At 33.8% G+C, this 27,299-nt stretch overlaps 4 non-coding genes across 4 annotated transcripts; all 4 read left to right on the top strand.

Moving 5' to 3' along the window:
- Positions 1-6,053: 6,053 nt before the first annotated feature.
- On the top strand, positions 6,054-6,137 carry Trnal-cag (transfer RNA leucine (anticodon CAG)). The gene has a single exon. It is a non-coding gene; the product is annotated as a tRNA-Leu (tRNA).
- A 6,785-nt stretch (positions 6,138-12,922) lies between these two features.
- On the top strand, positions 12,923-13,006 carry Trnal-cag (transfer RNA leucine (anticodon CAG)). Its single transcript has one exon. It is a non-coding gene; the product is annotated as a tRNA-Leu (tRNA).
- Positions 13,007-19,772: 6,766 nt separating this feature from the next.
- Positions 19,773-19,856, top strand: Trnal-cag (transfer RNA leucine (anticodon CAG)). Its single transcript has one exon. It is a non-coding gene; the product is annotated as a tRNA-Leu (tRNA).
- Positions 19,857-26,631: 6,775 nt separating this feature from the next.
- Positions 26,632-26,715, top strand: Trnal-cag (transfer RNA leucine (anticodon CAG)). The gene has a single exon. It is a non-coding gene; the product is annotated as a tRNA-Leu (tRNA).
- The last annotated feature ends 584 nt before the right edge of the window (positions 26,716-27,299 follow it).

The raw sequence follows: 27,299 nt of genomic DNA, 5'->3' as shown, positions 1-27,299 counted from the left end.
TATTATCCTGGAACTAGTGTGGCTGATGGGACTCGTTATGTCAAATGTAAATTTCCACAGCAGGTAAAATCCTTGCCTTACAGTCTGAAATTTCAGACTGTCAATGGTCAACAATACTTTAGAGTATTACACAATAATCAAGTTAAGGTATGTTCTAGATGTCTTGATCCGGGACATGTTATAAAAGACTGCCCTGATTTTGTATGCTACAAGTGTGGGGAGCAAGGCCATGTAGCAAAAAATTGCACAAGGCAAAGATGTGAAAGTTGTGGAAGTTTTCCTCTTATGTGTACATGCAGGATATGCGACAAATGCCACAAAGAGGCGCAAACATGTATGTGTTACAGAGAGGCCATTACAGGCATTCATTCGCAAGTTGATGATGATATGAGGGAAGACATATTGGAGTTACAGAGTGACGAAGATGATAAAGAAGAAATTGAGAATGCAAAAAAAGATAATGAGAGTGGAGAAAGTGGGGAAGAAAAAGAAAGAATTGGAGTTGATATGACCAATGTAGAAATAGAATCTGAGGAAGTAAACAACAATCATACAATTGGAGATGGATCGGGGACAGATTCAGATGATGACAGGAAGATGGCTGCAGACGTTGTTGAAAGATCAAACGAATCACGTACATGTCAAGAAAACGGTACTAATATCGAAAATTTCAAAGTAGTACAAAGGAGAAGGAGAAGGTTTAATCCAGTACCTAATATGAAGATGAATAGCATGCGACGAACACCTATGAAGAAATGATCAAACACTCAACATTTTTTAATACTTTCAATACACTCATCATAATCATGGCTTTAAATATTGTATCTCTAAATGTAAATGGCTTGCGTAATTTGAATAAACTAAAGTCTGTTTTAGAAATATTTAAAGAGAAAAGAGGCCATATTTTATTATTGCAAGAAACCTTTTGGGATGATGAGTTTGTTGAAAGTATTAGAGAAAATGAGATTTGGACTGGTGACATATTTTATAGTAATGCTGACATTAGGAGGGCAGGTGTTGCTGTTTTAGTAGTGAGAGAATTGAGAAATCAGGTGACACAAGAAATGATTGAAAAGGGTAGGATTTTACATCTTAAAATAGCTATGGATGATAAAGTGATTGATTTAATCAATATTTATGCTCCAAATGTTGTGAAGGAAAAGTTTAACTTTTTCATGAAGCTAAATACATATTTACATAACAGTACTAGTGATAGCACTATCCTGGCTGGTGATTTTAATACAACTTTAGCAGGTATTGATCGACATAACAAAGCCTTACATATTGATGATGTAGCAATGCGTGAACTTTATAAAATTATTCATGATAGGAATATTACCGATTTATGGAGATCACGAAATCCTAGTACTCGTAGTTTCTCCAGAAAACAAGTTGTACTAGGCGAAATGAAGCAGAGTAGAATAGATTATTTTTTGATTTCCTCAAAATTGCACTCCAATGTGCAAAATATTTATTATGCAGATACATCCTTTAGTGATCATTCTTTTGTATACCTTAAACTAAATACCTGCAAAGTGGAAACAGGGCCCGGATTATGGATATTAAATAACAATGTTCTTTTTGAGGAAAAATATGTACAAAGAGTGAAATCAATTCTTACCGAGGGAAAAACTGACGAAATGTATTTCAGTGAACCACTCATTTGGTGGGATAATGTAAAATACAAAATTAAAAAATTTTCCCAAGTATACTGTACAAGAAGAAATAAGGAAAGATTACAAGAATACTTTACATTGCAAAATAAATTAAAATCATTTTCAGAAAAAGTCGCAAATAAAGAACCATATGACATTAACAAATATGAAGAACTAAAACATCAGCTAAGTGACTATGAAACTGATTTTTGTCGGGGGTGCTATATTGAGATCTAAGGCCAAATGGGCAATTGAAAGCGATAGAAATACTAAATATTTTCTAAATCTTGAGAAATATCGACACAACAAAAATGTAATCAATGAATTGATTGATGATGATGGTGTAATTATTTCAAATACAAGCGGAATCTTAGATGAAATACATCAGTTTTATAGTCATTTATATTCTTCGGTAACTGTTGATGATAATTGTACTGATTCACTTTTAAATTTTGTAAACTGTTCTGTATCTGATGAGGATAAAGATATGTGTGATGCCATAATAACAGTTGATGAAATACATACAGCTATAAAAGGGATGGCTAAAAATAAAAGCCCCGGCCCGGACGGATTGACAGTAGAGTGGTATTGTAAATTTTATGATTGTATATATGATATTCTGTTGCACATCTTTCAGAGTGTTAAGAATGACAATATTATGTCGAGATCAATGAGATTTGGGGTTATATCACTTATTTATAAAAATAAGGGGGATAATAGAAGATTGCAAAATTGGCGTCCTATCAGTTTACTTAATGTAGATTATAAAATTTTGGCAAGGATTTTGTCTACACGTTTAAAAATGGTATTACCCAAAATTATTTCTCAAACTCAGACATGTTGTATAGTTGGGAGAGATATTGCTGATACTATAGTCACTGTAAGAGATATTATAGATATGGTTGAGAGAGACAATCTTGAGGGATATATCTTAAAAATTGATCAAGAAAAAGCGTTTGACAGAGTTTGCCACTCATATTTGATTTCTGTGTTACGAAAGTTCGGTTTTGGTGACAATTTTATTCAGTGGATAAAGATATTTTATAATGAAATTAAAAGTAGTGTTAAATGCAATGGTCATCTAACGAAACCCTTTTTAATTAAAAATTCAGTCAGACAAGGTTGTCCTATATCAGCAATGTTATATGTATTAGCAGCAGAACCCTTAGGACTCGCTATCAAAGCAAATCCCACTATCAAAGGTATTCCACTCCCACTGTCTAGTAATACAAGTAAAGTTTTTCAACATGCAGATGATACAACCTTGACATTAGCGGACACACAATCCATTAATCAATCTTTTAATGTACTTGACTTGTATTGTAAAGGATCTGGTGCAAAGGTGAACAAGGAAAAGACAGAACTTCTGTGTATTGGATCTGGTAAACTTACTGATGATTATTGCAAACAATTACAAATTCAAATGTGTGATCAAGTCATCTTAATTTTGGGAGCTTATGTGGGAAAATGTGCAAAGTTATGTGAGCAACTGAACTGGAATGATAGATTGTCTAAAATTAAAAACTTATTGCAACTGTGGTCACAGAGATATTTGACAATACAAGGAAAAGTAACAGTTGTTAATAACTTATTAGTTTCTAGAGTATTGTACATAGTGTCAGTTCAGCCTCTTCCTGATATGATTGCTGATGAATTGAAGCAATTATTTCTCAGATTTATCTGGTCAGGAAAGTCCCATTTGGTTCACTATTATACAATAATTGGTGATAAGCGAAATGGCGGACTACAGTTAACTGATATAAAGATGAAAATGTATGCATTCAGACTAAAATTTTTAAAAAGATACTTTGATGTGAATTGCCATGCTATGTGGAAAAATACCTTTGATCACTTTTTATCTACTGTCCTGAACATGAGGTTGACCAAAGAGTTGTTTCTCATGTCTTTAAATAAGCAACAATTGAATACCCTACCTATATTTTACAGAGGAATGTTTCATGCATGGGAAAAACTTAGAAATAATATCGATACAAATATTGATGTGAGGAATGTTTTTGAACAACCTCTCTTTTTAAATCCTAATATTACATGTGCTGGTAAAACGTTGTTTTTCGCAGAATTTATAGAAGCAGGAATTGTTCGTGTTCAGGATATTACATATGAATTTGTACCTGGAATACTACCTTATAGAGCTATTCCAGAAATGATATACAAATCAAATTCTGAGATCAAAACAGATAAGATAAAAAAAGACTATAATTGCATAATAGAAAGTATACCATTAGGCTGGAGAAATATTGTTGCAACAGAGTCAAAACCCACTGTAACCAATGGGAGAAATAATATGTTTCTCAGAGTTGATACAAAATTATATGACCTCTGTTTATGTACAACACAACTATTTTACAAGCTTTTATGTACGTTGATTTTTCAAGAACCAGCTTCTGTTTCCTTTTGGAGTAAGATATTTAGTTTGGAAAAGCATAAATACTGGAAATTGATACACCTACCTTTCAAGACCCCAGATTGTATAGATTTGGATTATAGAATAATGCACAATCGAATATTTACAAAAGAGAGACTAAAATACTATGGCAAAATTGATAATGACTCATGTCCAGTGTGCCAGTTGGAAACAGAGGATTTATTTCACATGTTTTTGAAATGTCCTGAATTAAGCTCTTTTAAGAATTATATTGTATATATAGTTGAGATTCTTTTTAAAAATTGTAGAGTTGGTGTTCTCAATAGCACTTCTCTTGAACAAATGCTCATGATAGGATATAACAAAGAAACAAAATCAGTAAATAGTTATTTTTTGAACTACATTCTGAGCATTGCTCGATTGTGCATTTACAAAAGAAGAAACATTATGTCTTTATTAGGGAAACAAATAGACATCGAAAGATTGTTCCAATATTTGACTAGAAAATATATATTATATGCGTATCAACATTACAAAGACAAAAATCAGACTTTGATTACGAAGTATTTTGTAAAAGATAATCCTTTAATGAGAATAGAAGAGGATAAAGTGTTTATTACATTGTAGAATCATTGTTTTGTACTATAACATTACACAATAAAATTTTAGAATCATTGTTCTGTAATATAGCTTAACAAAATACTATTGTAGAATCATTGTTTTGTAATATAGCATTACAAAATACTATTGTAGAACCATTATTTTGTAATATAGCATTACAAACTACTATGTACATACTGACTGTATATTTTTAACTTTTATACTGTACAAAGCGTTTTTGAATAAAGAAAGAAAAAAAAAAAAAAAGGCGATGCGTTCAGGTCGCAGTCGGGTCTTCCCGGCGTGGGTTCGAATCCCACTTCTGACAAACTGTTCTTTTGTCATAGAGCAGTATCTCTTATGACTCTAAAATAGAAAACATCAATCTTACAGCGTTCATGTATGCTGGCATATAACAGCTGTTTTAGTTAAATATGCTTTTCTGGCCCTTCAAATGTATTAACTTGTTATCCTCTCTCTCTCTCTCTCTCTCTCTCTCTCTCTCTCTCTCTCTCTCTCTCTCTCACACACACACACACACACACACACATATAGACACACACACACATACAAATCTCACGGATATCTACAGACGGGAAAGCGATACTACCTGCATGAGTGTTTCACTCACATTCATTCGAGTCCCAAAAAGGTTACCTTTTTATTCTTTATGCTCAAACAGTTATAATAAGCACAAGGTATTATCGAGAGGAGAAGTTTATCTCTTGTATGTTAATGAGAAATTGTCATTTTTATATAAGTACCCGCTGGCGCTATATTCCCGCGATTCACAAACAAGATGCCCATCTATCCACTGCCTGTCTAATTATATACGTCCACCTACCCTTCCCCCCCCCCACACACACACACACACCATCTCTCTCTCTCTCTCTCTCTCTCTCTCTCTCTCTCTATGGATGTATGCATACATAATATAACATTGTTCAATAACGCTTACCTGTTACATTGGAGGTTTTCACTGTTCCTTCATATTTCAATTGTTCTCTATTACTTAACATTTGCATTTGTCTCTATCATTTAATGTATCCTTTCCACTGTATTTCTAAGAGATAAGGTGCAGAAAACTAATGGATAGATCAGGATGGACAAGCGGTCTAAGATGATGCATTCAAATTACAGTAGAATCCCTCCCTCATCGACTTCTCTGCAAGGAAAACATTAATAACTTTGTAGTTAATGTTATCATTATTAGAGGAACAATATACAAGTACAAAGATAAAAATATAGATGATGGGAGATTATCCTGTGCTGTTACAAAATCTTTGTTGTTACAAAATCTTACTATTTATTCAATTAGTCGATGATTCTAGGCCTCAACGAGTCCTATTCAGTATGCTGACCTATACGCCCTTCAGTCTCTCTATGTGCACTCGGATCTTTGCAATGCATATGTCAGGATGGCCGAGCGGTCTAAGGCGCTGCGTTCAGGTCGCAGTCGGGTCTTCCCGGCGTGGGTTCGAATCCCACTTCTGACAAACTGTTCTTTTGTCATAGAGCAGTATCTTTTATGACTCTAAAATAGAGACTTCCAGTTATGACATCAGAAGGAAAACACGTTTGATGATCGCTCCGTGAATTTTCAAGTTTTTTTCCTTTAATAGACATTTTTGCTGTTTTAATTTGTTACAGGTACGTTGATAAGATTTGTTTGATCGCATTCATATATAAGTGAGATATATTTTGAGTGTGTGGATAACTTTATCCACCACACAAAAAATTTTTTTCTGTGACAATGAATACAAAGCCTGGTCGTGCTGCACGTGCAGCACAAGGAGCTGACTCACACTCTAATGACACCAGTGGAATAGCTAACAATAAGAATGGCATGTCGAGTAACATCGATAGACAGACAGGAGCTTCTCGTCGTTTTGGGAAAGAATGTACCGTGGTGATTGATGTAAAGGATGTGAAGAAAATAAAGGCAAGTGATATTGTTAGAAGTGTAGAAGAATTAACCGGAGATATGTCGGTCTATGCAGTTGTGCCCAAAGGTGCAAATTTGTATGAGGTCACACTACCGAGTAAGGAAGTAGCATATAATACCTTGTGTGGAATTGATATTGGAAGTGAACACTTTGATTGTACTCTTTTATATTCAGACACTATTATTGTGTCAATTCTTCATTTACCAGCATACATCACAGATGATGATATAAGTATGAAGCTCGGTGAATACGGAGTAGAACTTCTTTCTCCCATTCAACGCAGATATTATCCTGGAACTAGTGTGGCTGATGGGACTCGTTATGTCAAATGTAAATTTCCACAGCAGGTAAAATCCTTGCCTTACAGTCTGAAATTTCAGACTGTCAATGGTCAACAATACTTTAGAGTATTACACAATAATCAAGTTAAGGTATGTTCTAGATGTCTTGATCCGGGACATGTTATAAAAGACTGCCCTGATTTTGTATGCTACAAGTGTGGGGAGCAAGGCCATGTAGCAAAAAATTGCACAAGGCAAAGATGTGAAAGTTGTGGAAGTTTTCCTCTTATGTGTACATGCAGGATATGCGACAAATGCCACAAAGAGGCGCAAACATGTATGTGTTACAGAGAGGCCATTACAGGCATTCATTCGCAAGTTGATGATGATATGAGGGAAGACATATTGGAGTTACAGAGTGACGAAGATGATAAAGAAGAAATTGAGAATGCAAAAAAAGATAATGAGAGTGGAGAAAGTGGGGAAGAAAAAGAAAGAATTGGAGTTGATATGACCAATGTAGAAATAGAATCTGAGGAAGTAAACAACAATCATACAATTGGAGATGGATCGGGGACAGATTCAGATGATGACAGGAAGATGGCTGCAGACGTTGTTGAAAGATCAAACGAATCACGTACATGTCAAGAAAACGGTACTAATATCGAAAATTTCAAAGTAGTACAAAGGAGAAGGAGAAGGTTTAATCCAGTACCTAATATGAAGATGAATAGCATGCGACGAACACCTATGAAGAAATGATCAAACACTCAACATTTTTTAATACTTTCAATACACTCATCATAATCATGGCTTTAAATATTGTATCTCTAAATGTAAATGGCTTGCGTAATTTGAATAAACTAAAGTCTGTTTTAGAAATATTTAAAGAGAAAAGAGGCCATATTTTATTATTGCAAGAAACCTTTTGGGATGATGAGTTTGTTGAAAGTATTAGAGAAAATGAGATTTGGACTGGTGACATATTTTATAGTAATGCTGACATTAGGAGGGCAGGTGTTGCTGTTTTAGTAGTGAGAGAATTGAGAAATCAGGTGACACAAGAAATGATTGAAAAGGGTAGGATTTTACATCTTAAAATAGCTATGGATGATAAAGTGATTGATTTAATCAATATTTATGCTCCAAATGTTGTGAAGGAAAAGTTTAACTTTTTCATGAAGCTAAATACATATTTACATAACAGTACTAGTGATAGCACTATCCTGGCTGGTGATTTTAATACAACTTTAGCAGGTATTGATCGACATAACAAAGCCTTACATATTGATGATGTAGCAATGCGTGAACTTTATAAAATTATTCATGATAGGAATATTACCGATTTATGGAGATCACGAAATCCTAGTACTCGTAGTTTCTCCAGAAAACAAGTTGTACTAGGCGAAATGAAGCAGAGTAGAATAGATTATTTTTTGATTTCCTCAAAATTACACTCCAATGTGCAAAATATTTATTATGCAGATACATCCTTTAGTGATCATTCTTTTGTATACCTTAAACTAAATACCTGCAAAGTGGAAACAGGGCCCGGATTATGGATATTAAATAACAATGTTCTTTTTGAGGAAAAATATGTACAAAGAGTGAAATCAATTCTTACCGAGGGAAAAACTGACGAAATGTATTTCAGTGAACCACTCATTTGGTGGGATAATGTAAAATACAAAATTAAAAAATTTTCCCAAGTATACTGTACAAGAAGAAATAAGGAAAGATTACAAGAATACTTTACATTGCAAAATAAATTAAAATCATTTTCAGAAAAAGTCGCAAATAAAGAACCATATGACATTAACAAATATGAAGAACTAAAACATCAGCTAAGTGACTATGAAACTGATTTTTGTCGGGGGTGCTATATTGAGATCTAAGGCCAAATGGGCAATTGAAAGCGATAGAAATACTAAATATTTTCTAAATCTTGAGAAATATCGACACAACAAAAATGTAATCAATGAATTGATTGATGATGATGGTGTAATTATTTCAAATACAAGCGGAATCTTAGATGAAATACATCAGTTTTATAGTCATTTATATTCTTCGGTAACTGTTGATGATAATTGTACTGATTCACTTTTAAATTTTGTAAACTGTTCTGTATCTGATGAGGATAAAGATATGTGTGATGCCATAATAACAGTTGATGAAATACATACAGCTATAAAAGGGATGGCTAAAAATAAAAGCCCCGGCCCGGACGGATTGACAGTAGAGTGGTATTGTAAATTTTATGATTGTATATATGATATTCTGTTGCACATCTTTCAGAGTGTTAAGAATGACAATATTATGTCGAGATCAATGAGATTTGGGGTTATATCACTTATTTATAAAAATAAGGGGGATAATAGAAGATTGCAAAATTGGCGTCCTATCAGTTTACTTAATGTAGATTATAAAATTTTGGCAAGGATTTTGTCTACACGTTTAAAAATGGTATTACCCAAAATTATTTCTCAAACTCAGACATGTTGTATAGTTGGGAGAGATATTGTTGATACTATAGTCACTGTAAGAGATATTATAGATATGGTTGAGAGAGACAATCTTGAGGGATATATATTAAAAATTGATCAAGAAAAAGCGTTTGACAGAGTTTGCCACTCATATTTGATTTCTGTGTTACGAAAGTTCGGTTTTGGTGACAATTTTATTCAGTGGATAAAGATATTTTATAATGAAATTAAAAGTAGTGTTAAATGCAATGGTCATCTAACGAAACCCTTTTTAATTAAAAATTCAGTCAGACAAGGTTGTCCTATATCAGCAATGTTATATGTATTAGCAGCAGAACCCTTAGGACTCGCTATCAAAGCAAATCCCACTATCAAAGGTATTCCACTCCCACTGTCTAGTAATACAAGTAAAGTTTTTCAACATGCAGATGATACAACCTTGACATTAGCGGACACACAATCCATTAATCAATCTTTTAATGTACTTGACTTGTATTGTAAAGGATCTGGTGCAAAGGTGAACAAGGAAAAGACAGAACTTCTGTGTATTGGATCTGGTAAACTTACTGATGATTATTGCAAACAATTACAAATTCAAATGTGTGATCAAGTCATCTTAATTTTGGGAGCTTATGTGGGAAAATGTGCAAAGTTATGTGAGCAACTGAACTGGAATGATAGATTGTCTAAAATTAAAAACTTATTGCAACTGTGGTCACAGAGATATTTGACAATACAAGGAAAAGTAACAGTTGTTAATAACTTATTAGTTTCTAGAGTATTGTACATAGTGTCAGTTCAGCCTCTTCCTGATATGATTGCTGATGAATTGAAGCAATTATTTCTCAGATTTATCTGGTCAGGAAAGTCCCATTTGGTTCACTATTATACAATAATTGGTGATAAGCGAAATGGCGGACTACAGTTAACTGATATAAAGATGAAAATGTATGCATTCAGACTAAAATTTTTAAAAAGATACTTTGATGTGAATTGCCATGCTATGTGGAAAAATACCTTTGATCACTTTTTATCTACTGTCCTGAACATGAGGTTGACCAAAGAGTTGTTTCTCATGTCTTTAAATAAGCAACAATTGAATACCCTACCTATATTTTACAGAGGAATGTTTCATGCATGGGAAAAACTTAGAAATAATATCGATACAAATATTGATGTGAGGAATGTTTTTGAACAACCTCTCTTTTTAAATCCTAATATTACATGTGCTGGTAAAACGTTGTTTTTCGCAGAATTTATAGAAGCAGGAATTGTTCGTGTTCAGGATATTACATATGAATTTGTACCTGGAATACTACCTTATAGAGCTATTCCAGAAATGATATACAAATCAAATTCTGAGATCAAAACAGATAAGATAAAAAAAGACTATAATTGCATAATAGAAAGTATACCATTAGGCTGGAGAAATATTGTTGCAACAGAGTCAAAACCCACTGTAACCAATGGGAGAAATAATATGTTTCTCAGAGTTGATACAAAATTATATGACCTCTGTTTATGTACAACACAACTATTTTACAAGCTTTTATGTACGTTGATTTTTCAAGAACCAGCTTCTGTTTCCTTTTGGAGTAAGATATTTAGTTTGGAAAAGCATAAATACTGGAAATTGATACACCTACCTTTCAAGACCCCAGATTGTATAGATTTGGATTATAGAATAATGCACAATCGAATATTTACAAAAGAGAGACTAAAATACTATGGCAAAATTGATAATGACTCATGTCCAGTGTGCCAGTTGGAAACAGAGGATTTATTTCACATGTTTTTGAAATGTCCTGAATTAAGCTCTTTTAAGAATTATATTGTATATATAGTTGAGATTCTTTTTAAAAATTGTAGAGTTGGTGTTCTCAATAGCACTTCTCTTGAACAAATGCTCATGATAGGATATAACAAAGAAACAAAATCAGTAAATAGTTATTTTTTGAACTACATTCTGAGCATTGCTCGATTGTGCATTTACAAAAGAAGAAACATTATGTCTTTATTAGGGAAACAAATAGACATCGAAAGATTGTTCCAATATTTGACTAGAAAATATATATTATATGCGTATCAACATTACAAAGACAAAAATCAGACTTTGATTACGAAGTATTTTGTAAAAGATAATCCTTTAATGAGAATAGAAGAGGATAAAGTGTTTATTACATTGTAGAATCATTGTTTTGTACTATAACATTACAAAATAAAATTTTAGAATCATTGTTCTGTAATATAGCTTAACAAAATACTATTGTAGAATCATTGTTTTGTAATATAGCATTACAAAATACTATTGTAGAACCATTATTTTGTAATATACCATTACAAACTACTATGTACATACTGACTGTATATTTTTAACTTTTATACTGTACAAAGCGTTTTTGAATAAAGAAAGAAAAAAAAAAAAAAAGGCGATGCGTTCAGGTCGCAGTCGGGTCTTCCCGGCGTGGGTTCGAATCCCACTTCTGACAAACTGTTCTTTTGTCATAGAGCAGTATCTCTTATGACTCTAAAATAGAAAACATCAATCTTACAGCGTTCATGTATGCTGGCATATAACAGCTGTTTTAGTTAAATATGCTTTTCTGGCCCTTCAAATGTATTAACTTGTTATCCTCTCTCTCTCTCTCTCTCTCTCTCTCTCTCTCTCTCTCTCTCACACACACACACACACACACACACACACATACAAATCTCACGGATATCTACAGACGGGAAAGCGATACTACCTGCATGAGTGTTTCACTCACATTCATTCGAGTCCCAAAAAGGTTACCTTTTTATTCTTTATGCTCAAACAGTTATAATAACCACAAGGTATTATCGAGAGGAGAAGTTTATCTCTTGTATGTTAATGAGAAATTGTCATTTTTATATAAGTACCCGCTGGCGCTATATTCCCGCGATTCACAAACAAGATGCCCATCTATCCACTGCCTGTCTAATTATATACGTCCACCTACCCTTCCCCCCCCCCACACACACACACACCATCTCTCTCTCTCTCTCTCTCTCTCTCTCTCTCTCTCTCTCTCTCTCTCTCTCTCTCTCTCTATGGATGTATGCATACATAATATAACATTGTTCAATAACGCTTACCTGTTACATTGGAGGTTTTCACTGTTCCTTCATATTTCAATTGTTCTCTATTACTTAACATTTGCATTTGTCTCTATCATTTAATGTATCCTTTCCACTGTATTTCTAAGAGATAAGGTGCAGAAAACTAATGGATAGATCAGGATGGACAAGCGGTCTAAGATGATGCATTCAAATTACAGTAGAATCCCTCCCTCATCGACTTCTCTGCAAGGAAAACATTAATAACTTTGTAGTTAATGTTATCATTATTAGAGGCACAATATACAAGTACAAAGATAAAAATATAGATGATGGGAGATTATCCTGTGCTGTTACAAAATCTTTGTTGTTACAAAATCTTACTATTTATTCAATTAGTCGATGATTCTAGGCCTCAACGAGTCCTATTCAGTATGCTGACCTATACGCCCTTCAGTCTCTCTATGTGCACTCGGATCTTTGCAATGCATATGTCAGGATGGCCGAGCGGTCTAAGGCGCTGCGTTCAGGTCGCAGTCGGGTCTTCCCGGCGTGGGTTCGAATCCCACTTCTGACAAACTGTTCTTTTGTCAAAGAGCAGTATCTTTTATGACTCTAAAATAGAGACTTCCGGTTATGACATCAGAAGGAAAACACGTTTGATGATCGCTCCGTGAATTTTCAAGTTTTTTTCCTTTAATAGACATTTTTGCTGTTTTAATTTGTTACAGGTACGTTGATAAGATTTGTTTGATCGCATTCATATATAAGTGAGATATATTTTGAGTGTGTGGATAACTTTATCCACCACACAAAAAATTTTTTTCTGTGACAATGAATACAAAGCCTGGTCGTGCTGCACGTGCAGCACAAGGAGCTGACTCACACTCTAATGACACCAGTGGAATAGCTAACAATAAGAATGGCATGTCGAGTAACATCGATAGACAGACAGGAGCTTCTCGTCGTTTTGGGAAAGAATGTACCGTGGTGATTGATGTAAAGGATGTGAAGAAAATAAAGGCAAGTGATATTGTTAGAAGTGTAGAAGAATTAACCGGAGATATGTCGGTCTATGTAGTTGTGCCCAAAGGTGCAAATTTGTATGAGGTCACACTACCGAGTAAGGAAGTAGCATATAATACCTTGTTTGGAAGTGAACACTTTGATTGTACTCTTTTATATTCAGACACTATTATTGTGTCAATTCTTCATTTACCAGCATACATCACAGATGATGATATAAGTATGAAGCTCGGTGAATACGGAGTAGAACTTCTTTCTCCCATTCAACGCAGATATTATCCTGGAACTAGTGTGGCTGATGGGACTCGTTATGTCAAATGTAAATTTCCACAGCAGGTAAAATCCTTGCCTTACAGTCTGAAATTTCAGACTGTCAATGGTCAACAATACTTTAGAGTATTACACAATAATCAAGTTAAGGTATGTTCTAGATGTCTTGATCCGGGACATGTTATAAAAGACTGCCCTGATTTTGTATGCTACAAGTGTGGGGAGCAAGGCCATGTAGCAAAAAATTGCACAAGGCAAAGATGTGAAAGTTGTGGAAGTTTTCCTCTTATGTGTACATGCAGGATATGCGACAAATGCCACAAAGAGGCGCAAACATGTATGTGTTACAGAGAGGCCATTACAGGCATTCATTCGCAAGTTGATGATGATATGAGGGAAGACATATTGGAGTTACAGAGTGACGAAGATGATAAAGAAGAAATTGAGAATGCAAAAAAAGATAATGAGAGTGGAGAAAGTGGGGAAGAAAAAGAAAGAATTGGAGTTGATATGACCAATGTAGAAATAGAATCTGAGGAAGTAAACAACAATCATACAATTGGAGATGGATCGGGGACAGATTCAGATGATGACAGGAAGATGGCTGCAGACGTTGTTGAAAGATCAAACGAATCACGTACATGTCAAGAAAACGGTACTAATATCGAAAATTTCAAAGTAGTACAAAGGAGAAGGAGAAGGTTTAATCCAGTACCTAATATGAAGATGAATAGCATGCGACGAACACCTATGAAGAAATGATCAAACACTCAACATTTTTTAATACTTTCAATACACTCATCATAATCATGGCTTTAAATATTGTATCTCTAAATGTAAATGGCTTGCGTAATTTGAATAAACTAAAGTCTGTTTTAGAAATATTTAAAGAGAAAAGAGGCCATATTTTATTATTGCAAGAAACCTTTTGGGATGATGAGTTTGTTGAACGTATTAGAGAAAATCAGATTTGGAATGGTGACATATTTTATAGTAATGCTGACAATAGGAGGGCAGGTGTTGCTGTTTTAGTAGTGAGAGAATTGAGAAATCAGGTGACACAAGAAATGATTGAAAAGGGTAGGATTTTACATCTTAAAATAGCTATTGATGATAAAGTGATTGATTTAATCAATATTTATGCTCCAAATGTTGTGAAGGAAAAGTTTAACTTTTTCATGAAGCTAAATACATATTTACATAACAGTACTAGTGATAGCACTATCCTGGCTGGTGATTTTAATACAACTTTAGCAGGTATTGATCGACATAACAAAGCCTTACATATTGATGATGTAGCAATGCGTGAACTTTATAAAATTATTCATGATAGGAATATTACCGATTTATGGAGATCACGAAATCCTAGTACTCGTAGTTTCTCCAGAAAACAAGTTGTACTAGGCGAAATGAAGCAGAGTAGAATAGATTATTTTTTGATTTCCTCAAAATTGCACTCCAATGTGCAAAATATTTATTATGCAGATACATCCTTTAGTGATCATTCTTTTGTATACCTTAAACTAAATACCTGCAAAGTGGAAACAGGGCCCGGATTATGGATATTAAATAACAATGTTCTTTTTGAGGAAAAATATGTACAAAGAGTGAAATCAATTCTTACCGAAGGAAAAACTGACGAAATGTATTTCAGTGAACCACTCATTTGGTGGGATAATGTAAAATACAAAATTAAAAAATTTTCCCAAGTATACTGTACAAGAAGAAATAAGGAAAGATTACAAGAATACTTTACATTGCAAAATAAATTAAAATCATTTTCAGAAAAAGTCGCAAATAAAGAACCATATGACATTAACAAATATGAAGAACTAAAACATCAGCTAAGTGACTATGAAACTGATTTTTGTCGGGGTGCTATATTGAGATCTAAGGCCAAATGGGCAATTGAAAGCGATAGAAATACTAAATATTTTCTAAATCTTGAGAAATATCGACACAACAAAAATGTAATCAATGAATTAATTGATGATGATGGTGTAATTATTTCAAATACAAGCGGAATCTTAAATGAAATACATCAGTTTTATAGTCATTTATATTCTTCGGTAACTGTTGATGATAATTGTACTGATTCACTTTTAAATTTTGTAAACTGTTCTGTATCTGATGAGGATAAAGATATGTGTGATACCATAATAACAGTTGATGAAATACATACAGCTATAAAAGGGATGGCTAAAAATAAAAGCCCCGGCCCGGACGGATTGACAGTAGAGTGGTATTGTAAATTTTATGATTGTATATATGATATTCTGTTGCACATCTTTCAGAGTGTTAAGAATGACAATATTATGTCGAGATCAATGAGATTTGGGGTTATATCACTTATTTATAAAAATAAGGGGGATAATAGAAGATTGCAAAATTGGCGTCCTATCAGTTTACTTAATGTAGATTATAAAATTTTGGCAAGGATTTTGTCTACACGTTTAAAAATGGTATTACCCAAAATTATTTCTCAAACTCAGACATGTTGTATAGTTGGGAGAGATATTGCTGATACTATAGTCACTGTAAGAGATATTATAGATATGGTTGAGAGAGACAATCTTGAGGGATATATCTTAAAAATTGATCAAGAAAAAGCGTTTGACAGAGTTTGCCACTCATATTTGATTTCTGTGTTACGAAAGTTCGGTTTTGGTGACAATTTTATTCAGTGGATAAAGATATTTTATAATGAAATTAAAAGTAGTGTTAAATGCAATGGTCATCTAACGAAACCCTTTTTAATTAAAAATTCAGTCAGACAAGGTTGTCCTATATCAGCAATGTTATATGTATTAGCAGCAGAACCCTTAGGACTCGCTATCAAAGCAAATCCCACTATCAAAGGTATTCCACTCCCACTGTCTAGTAATACAAGTAAAGTTTTTCAACATGCAGATGATACAACCTTGACATTAGCGGACACACAATCCATTAATCAATCTTTTAATGTACTTGACTTGTATTGTAAAGGATCTGGTGCAAAGGTGAACAAGGAAAAGACAGAACTTCTGTGTATTGGATCTGGTAAACTTACTGATGATTATTGCAAACAATTACAAATTCAAATGTGTGATCAAGTCATCTTAATTTTGGGAGCTTATGTGGGAAAATGTGCAAAGTTATGTGAGCAACTGAACTGGAATGATAGATTGTCTAAAATTAAAAACTTATTGCAACTGTGGTCACAGAGATATTTGACAATACAAGGAAAAGTAACAGTTGTTAATAACTTATTAGTTTCTAGAGTATTGTACATAGTGTCAGTTCAGCCTCTTCCTGATATGATTGCTGATGAATTGAAGCAATTATTTCTCAGATTTATCTGGTCAGGAAAGTCCCATTTGGTTCACTATTATACAATAATTGGTGATAAGCGAAATGGCGGACTACAGTTAACTGATATAAAGATGAAAATGTATGCATTCAGACTAAAATTTTTAAAAAGATACTTTGATGTGAATTGCCATGCTATGTGGAAAAATACCTTTGATCACTTTTTATCTACTGTCCTGAACATGAGGTTGACCAAAGAGTTGTTTCTCATGTCTTTAAATAAGCAACAATTGAATACCCTACCTATATTTTACAGAGAAATGTTTCATGCATGGGAAAAACTTAGAAATAATATCGATACAAATATTGATGTGAGGAATGTTTTTGAACAACCTCTCTTTTTAAATCCTAATATTACATGTGCTGGTAAAACGTTGTTTTTCGCAGAATTTATAGAAGCAGGAATTGTTCGTGTTCAGGATATTACATATGAATTTGTACCTGGAATACTACCTTATAGAGCTATTCCAGAAATGATATACAAATCAAATTCTGAGATCAAAACAGATAAGATAAAAAAAGACTATAATTGCATAATAGAAAGTATACCATTAGGCTGGAGAAATATTGTTGCAACAGAGTCAAAACCCACTGTAACCAATGGGAGAAATAATATGTTTCTCAGAGTTGATACAAAATTATATGACCTCTGTTTATGTACAACACAACTATTTTACAAGCTTTTATGTACGTTGATTTTTCAAGAACCAGCTTCTGTTTCCTTTTGGAGTAAGATATTTAGTTTGGAAAAGCATAAATACTGGAAATTGATACACCTACCTTTCAAGACCCCAGATTGTATAGATTTGGATTATAGAATAATGCACAATCGAATATTTACAAAAGAGAGACTAAAATACTATGGCAAAATTGATAATGACTCATGTCCAGTGTGCCAGTTGGAAACAGAGGATTTATTTCACATGTTTTTGAAATGTCCTGAATTAAGCTCTTTTAAGAATTATATTGTATATATAGTTGAGATTCTTTTTAAAAATTGTAGAGTTGGTGTTCTCAATAGCACTTCTCTTGAACAAATGCTCATGATAGGATATAACAAAGAAACAAAATCAGTAAATAGTTATTTTTTGAACTACATTCTGAGCATTGCTCGATTGTGCATTTACAAAAGAAGAAACATTATGTCTTTATTAGGGAAACAAATAGACATCGAAAGATTGTTCCAATATTTGACTAGAAAATATATATTATATGCGTATCAACATTACAAAGACAAAAATCAGACTTTGATTACGAAGTATTTTGTAAAAGATAATCCTTTAATGAGAATAGAAGAGGATAAAGTGTTTATTACATTGTAGAATCATTGTTTTGTACTATAACATTACACAATAAAATTTTAGAATCATTGTTCTGTAATATAGCCTAACAAAATACTATTGTAGAATCATTGTTTTGTAATATAGCATTACAAAATACTATTGTAGAACCATTATTTTGTAATATAGCATTACAAACTACTATGTACATACTGACTGTATATTTTTAACTTTTATACTGTACAAAGCGTTTTTGAATAAAGAAAGAAAAAAAAAAGGCGATGCGTTCAGGTCGCAGTCGGGTCTTCCCGGCGTGGGTTCGAATCCCACTTCTGACAAACTGTTCTTTTGTCATAGAGCAGTATCTCTTATGACTCTAAAATAGAAAACATCAATCTTACAGCGTTCATGTATGCTGGCATATAACAGCTGTTTTAGTTAAATATGCTTTTCTGGCCCTTCAAATGTATTAACTTGTTATCCTCTCTCTCTCTCTCTCTCTCTCACACACACACACACACACACACACATATAGACACACACACACATACAAATCTCACGGATATCTACAGACGGGAAAGCGATACTACCTGCATGAGTGTTTCACTCACATTCATTCGAGTCCCAAAAAGGTTACCTTTTTATTCTTTATGCTCAAACAGTTATAATAAGCACAAGGTATTATCGAGAGGAGAAGTTTATCTCTTGTATGTTAATGAGAAATTGTCATTTTTATATAAGTACCCGCTGGCGCTATATTCCCGCGATTCACAAACAAGATGCCCATCTATCCACTGCCTGTCTAATTATATACGTCCACCTACCCTTCCCCCCCCCACACACACACACACACCATCTCTCTCTCTCTCTCTCTCTCTCTCTCTCTCTCTCTCTCTCTCTCTCTCTCTCTGTCTCTCTCTATGGATGTATGCATACATAATATAACATTGTTCAATAACGCTTACCTGTTACATTGGAGGTTTTCACTGTTCCTTCATATTTCAATTGTTCTCTATTACTTAACATTTGCATTTGTCTCTATCATTTAATGTATCCTTTCCACTGTATTTCTAAGAGATAAGGTGCAGAAAACTAATGGATAGATCAGGATGGACAAGCGGTCTAAGATGATGCATTCAAATTACAGTAGAATCTCTCCCTCATCGACTTCTCTGCAAGGAAAACATTAATAACTTTGTAGTTAATGTTATCATTATTAGAGGCACAATATACAAGTACAAAGATAAAAATATAGATGATGGGAGATTATCCTGTGCTGTTACAAAATCTTTGTTGTTACAAAATCTTACTATTTATTCAATTAGTCGATGATTCTAGGCCTCAACGAGTCCTATTCAGTATGCTGACCTATACGCCCTTCAATCTCTCTATGTGCACTCGGATCTTTGCAATGCATATGTCAGGATGGCCGAGCGGTCTAAGGCGCTGCGTTCAGGTCGCAGTCGGGTCTTCCCGGCGTGGGTTCGAATCCCACTTCTGACAAACTGTTCTTTTGTCATAGAGCAGTATCTTTTATGACTCTAAAATAGAGACTTCCGGTTATGACATCAGAAGGAAAACACGTTTGATGATCGCTCCGTGAATTTTCAAGTTTTTTTCCTTTAATAGACATTTTTGCTGTTTTAATTTGTTACAGGTACGTTGATAAGATTTGTTTGATCGCATTCATATATAAGTGAGATATATTTTGAGTGTGTGGATAACTTTATCCACCACACAAAAAATTTTTTTCTGTGACAATGAATACAAAGCCTGGTCGTGCTGCACGTGCAGCACAAGGAGCTGACTCACACTCTAATGACACCAGTGGAATAGCTAACAATAAGAATGGCATGTCGAGTAACATCGATAGACAGACAGGAGCTTCTCGTCGTTTTGGGAAAGAATGTACCGTGGTGATTGATGTAAAGGATGTGAAGAAAATAAAGGCAAGTGATATTGTTAGAAGTGTAGAAGAATTAACCGGAGATATGTCGGTCTATGCAGTTGTGCCCAAAGGTGCAAATTTGTATGAGGTCACACTACCGAGTAAGGAAGTAGCATATAATACCTTGTGTGGAATTGATATTGGAAGTGAACACTTTGATTGTACTCTTTTATATTCAGACACTATTATTGTGTCAATTCTTCATTTACCAGCATACATCACAGATGATGATATAAGTATGAAGCTCGGTGAATACGGAGTAGAACTTCTTTCTCCCATTCAACGCAGATATTATCCTGGAACTAGTGTGGCTGATGGGACTCGTTATGTCAAATGTAAATTTCCACAGCAGGTAAAATCCTTGCCTTACAGTCTGAAATTTCAGACTGTCAATGGTCAACAATACTTTAGAGTATTACACAATAATCAAGTTAAGGTATGTTCTAGATGTCTTGATCCGGGACATGTTATAAAAGACTGCCCTGATTTTGTATGCTACAAGTGTGGGGAGCAAGGCCATGTAGCAAAAAATTGCACAAGGCAAAGATGTGAAAGTTGTGGAAGTTTTCCTCTTATGTGTACATGCAGGATATGCGACAAATGCCACAAAGAGGCGCAAACATGTATGTGTTACAGAGAGGCCATTACAGGCATTCATTCGCAAGTTGATGATGATATGAGGGAAGACATATTGGAGTTACAGAGTGACGAAGATGATAAAGAAGAAATTGAGAATGCAAAAAAAGATAATGAGAGTGGAGAAAGTGGGGAAGAAAAAGAAAGAATTGGAGTTGATATGACCAATGTAGAAATAGAATCTGAGGAAGTAAACAACAATCATACAATTGGAGATGGATCGGGGACAGATTCAGATGATGACAGGAAGATGGCTGCAGACGTTGTTGAAAGATCAAACGAATCACGTACATGTCAAGAAAACGGTACTAATATCGAAAATTTCAAAGTAGTACAAAGGAGAAGGAGAAGGTTTAATCCAGTACCTAATATGAAGATGAATAGCATGCGACGAACACCTATGAAGAAATGATCAAACACTCAACATTTTTTAATACTTTCAATACACTCATCATAATCATGGCTTTAAATATTGTATCTCTAAATGTAAATGGCTTGCGTAATTTGAATAAACTAAAGTCTGTTTTAGAAATATTTAAAGAGAAAAGAGGCCATATTTTATTATTGCAAGAAACCTTTTGGGATGATGAGTTTGTTGAAAGTATTAGAGAAAATGAGATTTGGAATGGTGACATATTTTATAGTAATGCTGACAACAGGAGGGCAGGTGTTGCTGTTTTAGTAGTGAGAGAATTGAGAAATCAGGTGACACAAGAAATGATTGAAAAGGGTAGGATTTTACATCTTAAAATAGCTATTGATGATAAAGTGATTGATTTAATCAATATTTATGCTCCAAATGTTGTGAAGGAAAAGTTTAACTTTTTCATGAAGCTAAATACATATTTACATAACAGTACTAGTGATAGCACTATCCTGGCTGGTGATTTTAATACAACTTTAGCAGGTATTGATCGACATAACAAAGCCTTACATATTGATGATGTAGCAATGCGTGAACTTTATAAAATTATTCATGATAGGAATATTACCGATTTATGGAGATCACGAAATCCTAGTACTCGTAGTTTCTCCAGAAAACAAGTTGTACTAGGCGAAATGAAGCAGAGTAGAATAGATTATTTTTTGATTTCCTCAAAATTGCACTCCAATGTGCAAAATATTTATTATGCAGATACATCCTTTAGTGATCATTCTTTTGTATACCTTAAACTAAATACCTGCAAAGTGGAAACAGGGCCCGGATTATGGATATTAAATAACAATGTTCTTTTTGAGGAAAAATATGTACAAAGAGTGAAATCAATTCTTACCGAAGGAAAAACTGACGAAATGTATTTCAGTGAACCACTCATTTGGTGCGATAATGTAAAATACAAAATTAAAAAATTTTCCCAAGTATACTGTACAAGAAGAAATAAGGAAAGATTACAAGAATACTTTACATTGCAAAATAAATTAAAATCATTTTCAGAAAAAGTCGCAAATAAAGAACCATATGACATTAACAAATATGAAGAACTAAAACATCAGCTAAGTGACTATGAAACTGATTTTTGTCGGGGTGCTATATTGAGATCTAAGGCCAAATGGGCAATTGAAAGCGATAGAAATACTAAATATTTTCTAAATCTTGAGAAATATCGACACAACAAAAATGTAATCAATGAATTAATTGATGATGATGGTGTAATTATTTCAAATACAAGCGGAATCTTAAATGAAATACATCAGTTTTATAGTCATTTATATTCTTCGGTAACTGTTGATGATAATTGTACTGATTCACTTTTAAATTTTGTAAACTGTTCTGTATCTGATGAGGATAAAGATATGTGTGATGCCATAATAACAGTTGATGAAATACATACAGCTATAAAAGGGATGGCTAAAAATAAAAGCCCCGGCCCGGACGGATTGACAGTAGAGTGGTATTGTAAATTTTATGATTGTATATATGATATTCTGTTGCACATCTTTCAGAGTGTTAAGAATGACAATATTATGTCGAGATCAATGAGATTTGGGGTTATATCACTTATTTATAAAAATAAGGGGGATAATAGAAGATTGCAAAATTGGCGTCCTATCAGTTTACTTAATGTAGATTATAAAATTTTGGCAAGGATTTTGTCTACACGTTTAAAAATGGTATTACCCAAAATTATTTCTCAAACTCAGACATGTTGTATAGTTGGGAGAGATATTGCTGATACTATAGTCACTGTAAGAGATATTATAGATATGGTTGAGAGAGACAATCTTGAGGGATATATCTTAAAAATTGATCAAGAAAAAGCGTTTGACAGAGTTTGCCACTCATATTTGATTTCTGTGTTACGAAAGTTCGGTTTTGGTGACAATTTTATTCAGTGGATAAAGATATTTTATAATGAAATTAAAAGTAGTGTTAAATGCAATGGTCATCTAACGAAACCCTTTTTAATTAAAAATTCAGTCAGACAAGGTTGTCCTATATCAGCAATGTTATATGTATTAGCAGCAGAACCCTTAGGACTCGCTATCAAAGCAAATCCCACTATCAAAGGTATTCCACTCCCACTGTCTAGTAATACAAGTAAAGTTTTTCAACATGCAGATGATACAACCTTGACATTAGCGGACACACAATCCATTAATCAATCTTTTAATGTACTTGACTTGTATTGTAAAGGATCTGGTGCAAAGGTGAACAAGGAAAAGACAGAACTTCTGTGTATTGGATCTGGTAAACTTACTGATGATTATTGCAAACAATTACAAATTCAAATGTGTGATCAAGTCATCTTAATTTTGGGAGCTTATGTGGGAAAATGTGCAAAGTTATGTGAGCAACTGAACTGGAATGATAGATTGTCTAAAATTAAAAACTTATTGCAACTGTGGTCACAGAGATATTTGACAATACAAGGAAAAGTAACAGTTGTTAATAACTTATTAGTTTCTAGAGTATTGTACATAGTGTCAGTTCAGCCTCTTCCTGATATGATTGCTGATGAATTGAAGCAATTATTTCTCAGATTTATCTGGTCAGGAAAGTCCCATTTGGTTCACTATTATACAATAATTGGTGATAAGCGAAATGGCGGACTACAGTTAACTGATATAAAGATGAAAATGTATGCATTCAGACTAAAATTTTTAAAAAGATACTTTGATGTGAATTGCCATGCTATGTGGAAAAATACCTTTGATCACTTTTTATCTACTGTCCTGAACATGAGGTTGACCAAAGAGTTGTTTCTCATGTCTTTAAATAAGCAACAATTGAATACCCTACCTATATTTTACAGAGAAATGTTTCATGCATGGGAAAAACTTAGAAATAATATCGATACAAATATTGATGTGAGGAATGTTTTTGAACAACCTCTCTTTTTAAATCCTAATATTACATGTGCTGGTAAAACGTTGTTTTTCGCAGAATTTATAGAAGCAGGAATTGTTCGTGTTCAGGATATTACATATGAATTTGTACCTGGAATACTACCTTATAGAGCTATTCCAGAAATGATATACAAATCAAATTCTGAGATCAAAACAGATAAGATAAAAAAAGACTATAATTGCATAATAGAAAGTATACCATTAGGCTGGAGAAATATTGTTGCAACAGAGTCAAAACCCACTGTAACCAATGGGAGAAATAATATGTTTCTCAGAGTTGATACAAAATTATATGACCTCTGTTTATGTACAACACAACTATTTTACAAGCTTTTATGTACGTTGATTTTTCAAGAACCAGCTTCTGTTTCCTTTTGGAGTAAGATATTTAGTTTGGAAAAGCATAAATACTGGAAATTGATACACCTACCTTTCAAGACCCCAGATTGTATAGATTTGGATTATAGAATAATGCACAATCGAATATTTACAAAAGAGAGACTAAAATACTATGGCAAAATTGATAATGACTCATGTCCAGTGTGCCAGTTGGAAACAGAGGATTTATTTCACATGTTTTTGAAATGTCCTGAATTAAGCTCTTTTAAGAATTATATTGTATATATAGTTGAGATTCTTTTTAAAAATTGTAGAGTTGGTGTTCTCAATAGCACTTCTCTTGAACAAATGCTCATGATAGGATATAACAAAGAAACAAAATCAGTAAATAGTTATTTTTTGAACTACATTCTGAGCATTGCTCGATTGTGCATTTACAAAAGAAGAAACATTATGTCTTTATTAGGGAAACAAATAGACATCGAAAGATTGTTCCAATATTTGACTAGAAAATATATATTATATGCGTATCAACATTACAAAGACAAAAATCAGACTTTGATTACGAAGTATTTTGTAAAAGATAATCCTTTAATGAGAATAGAAGAGGATAAAGTGTTTATTACATTGTAGAATCATTGTTTTGTACTATAACATTACACAATAAAATTTTAGAATCATTGTTCTGTAATATAGCTTAACAAAATACTATTGTAGAATCATTGTTTTGTAATATAGCATTACAAAATACTATTGTAGAACCATTATTTTGTAATATAGCATTACAAACTACTATGTACATACTGACTGTATATTTTTAACTTTTATACTGTACAAAGCGTTTTTGAATAAAGAAAGAAAAAAAAAAAGGCGATGCGTTCAGGTCGCAGTCGGGTCTTCCCGGCGTGGGTTCGAATCCCACTTCTGACAAACTGTTCTTTTGTCATAGAGCAGTATCTCTTATGACTCTAAAATAGAAAACATCAATCTTACAGCGTTCATGTATGCTGGCATATAACAGCTGTTTTAGTTAAATATGCTTTTCTGGCCCTTCAAATGTATTAACTTGTTATCCTCTCTCTCTCTCTCTCTCTCTCTCTCTCTCTCACACACACACACACACACACACACACATATAGACACACACACACATACAAATCTCACGGATATCTACAGACGGGAAAGCGATACTACCTGCATGAGTGTTTCACTCACATTCATTCGAGTCCCAAAAAGGTTACCTTTTTATTCTTTATGCTCAAACAGTTATAATAAGCACAAGGTATTATCGAGAGGAGAAGTTTATCTCTTGTATGTTAATGAGAAATTGTCATTTTTATATAAGTACCCGCTGGCGCTATATTCCCGCGATTCACAAACAAGATGCCCATCTATCCACTGCCTGTCTAATTATATACGTCCACCTACCCTTCCCCCCCCCCCACACACACACACACCATCTCTTTCTCTCTCTCTCTCTCTCTCTCTCTCTCTCTCTGTCTCTCTCTATGGATGTATGCATACATAATATAACATTGTTCAATAACGCTTACCTGTTACATTGGAGGTTTTCACTGTTCCTTCATATTTCAATTGTTCTCTATTACTTAACATTTGCATTTGTCTCTATCATTTAATGTATCCTTTCCACTGTATTTCTAAGAGATAAGGTGCAGAAAACTAATGGATAGATCAGGATGGACAAGCGGTCTAAGATGATGCATTCAAATTACAGTAGAATCTCTCCCTCATCGACTTCTCTGCAAGGAAAACATTAATAACTTTGTAGTTAATGTTATCATTATTAGAGGCACAATATACAAGTACAAAGATAAAAATATAGATGATGGGAGATTATCCTGTGCTGTTACAAAATCTTTGTTGTTACAAAATCTTACTATTTATTCAATTAGTCGATGATTCTAGGCCTCAACGAGTCCTATTCAGTATGCTGACCTATACGCCCTTCAATCTCTCTATGTGCACTCGGATCTTTGCAATGCATATGTCAGGATGGCCGAGCGGTCTAAGGCGCTGCGTTCAGGTCGCAGTCGGGTCTTCCCGGCGTGGGTTCGAATCCCACTTCTGACAAACTGTTCTTTTGTCATAGAGCAGTATCTTTTATGACTCTAAAATAGAGACTTCCGGTTATGACATCAGAAGGAAAACACGTTTGATGATCGCTCCGTGAATTTTCAAGTTTTTTTCCTTTAATAGACATTTTTGCTGTTTTAATTTGTTACAGGTACGTTGATAAGATTTGTTTGATCGCATTCATATATAAGTGAGATATATTTTGAGTGTGTGGATAACTTTATCCACCACACAAAAAATTTTTTTCTGTGACAATGAATACAAAGCCTGGTCGTGCTGCACGTGCAGCACAAGGAGCTGACTCACACTCTAATGACACCAGTGGAATAGCTAACAATAAGAATGGCATGTCGAGTAACATCGATAGACAGACAGGAGCTTCTCGTCGTTTTGGGAAAGAATGTACCGTGGTGATTGATGTAAAGGATGTGAAGAAAATAAAGGCAAGTGATATTGTTAGAAGTGTAGAAGAATTAACCGGAGATATGTCGGTCTATGCAGTTGTGCCCAAAGGTGCAAATTTGTATGAGGTCACACTACCGAGTAAGGAAGTAGCATATAATACCTTGTGTGGAATTGAT

Source organism: Sinohyriopsis cumingii, unplaced genomic scaffold, assembly GCF_028554795.1.
Source record: "Sinohyriopsis cumingii isolate HCF-2022 unplaced genomic scaffold, ASM2855479v2 utg000066l, whole genome shotgun sequence".
NCBI lineage: Eukaryota > Metazoa > Mollusca > Bivalvia > Unionida > Unionidae > Sinohyriopsis > Sinohyriopsis cumingii.
This window is presented reverse-complemented; position numbering and strand designations above follow the sequence as displayed.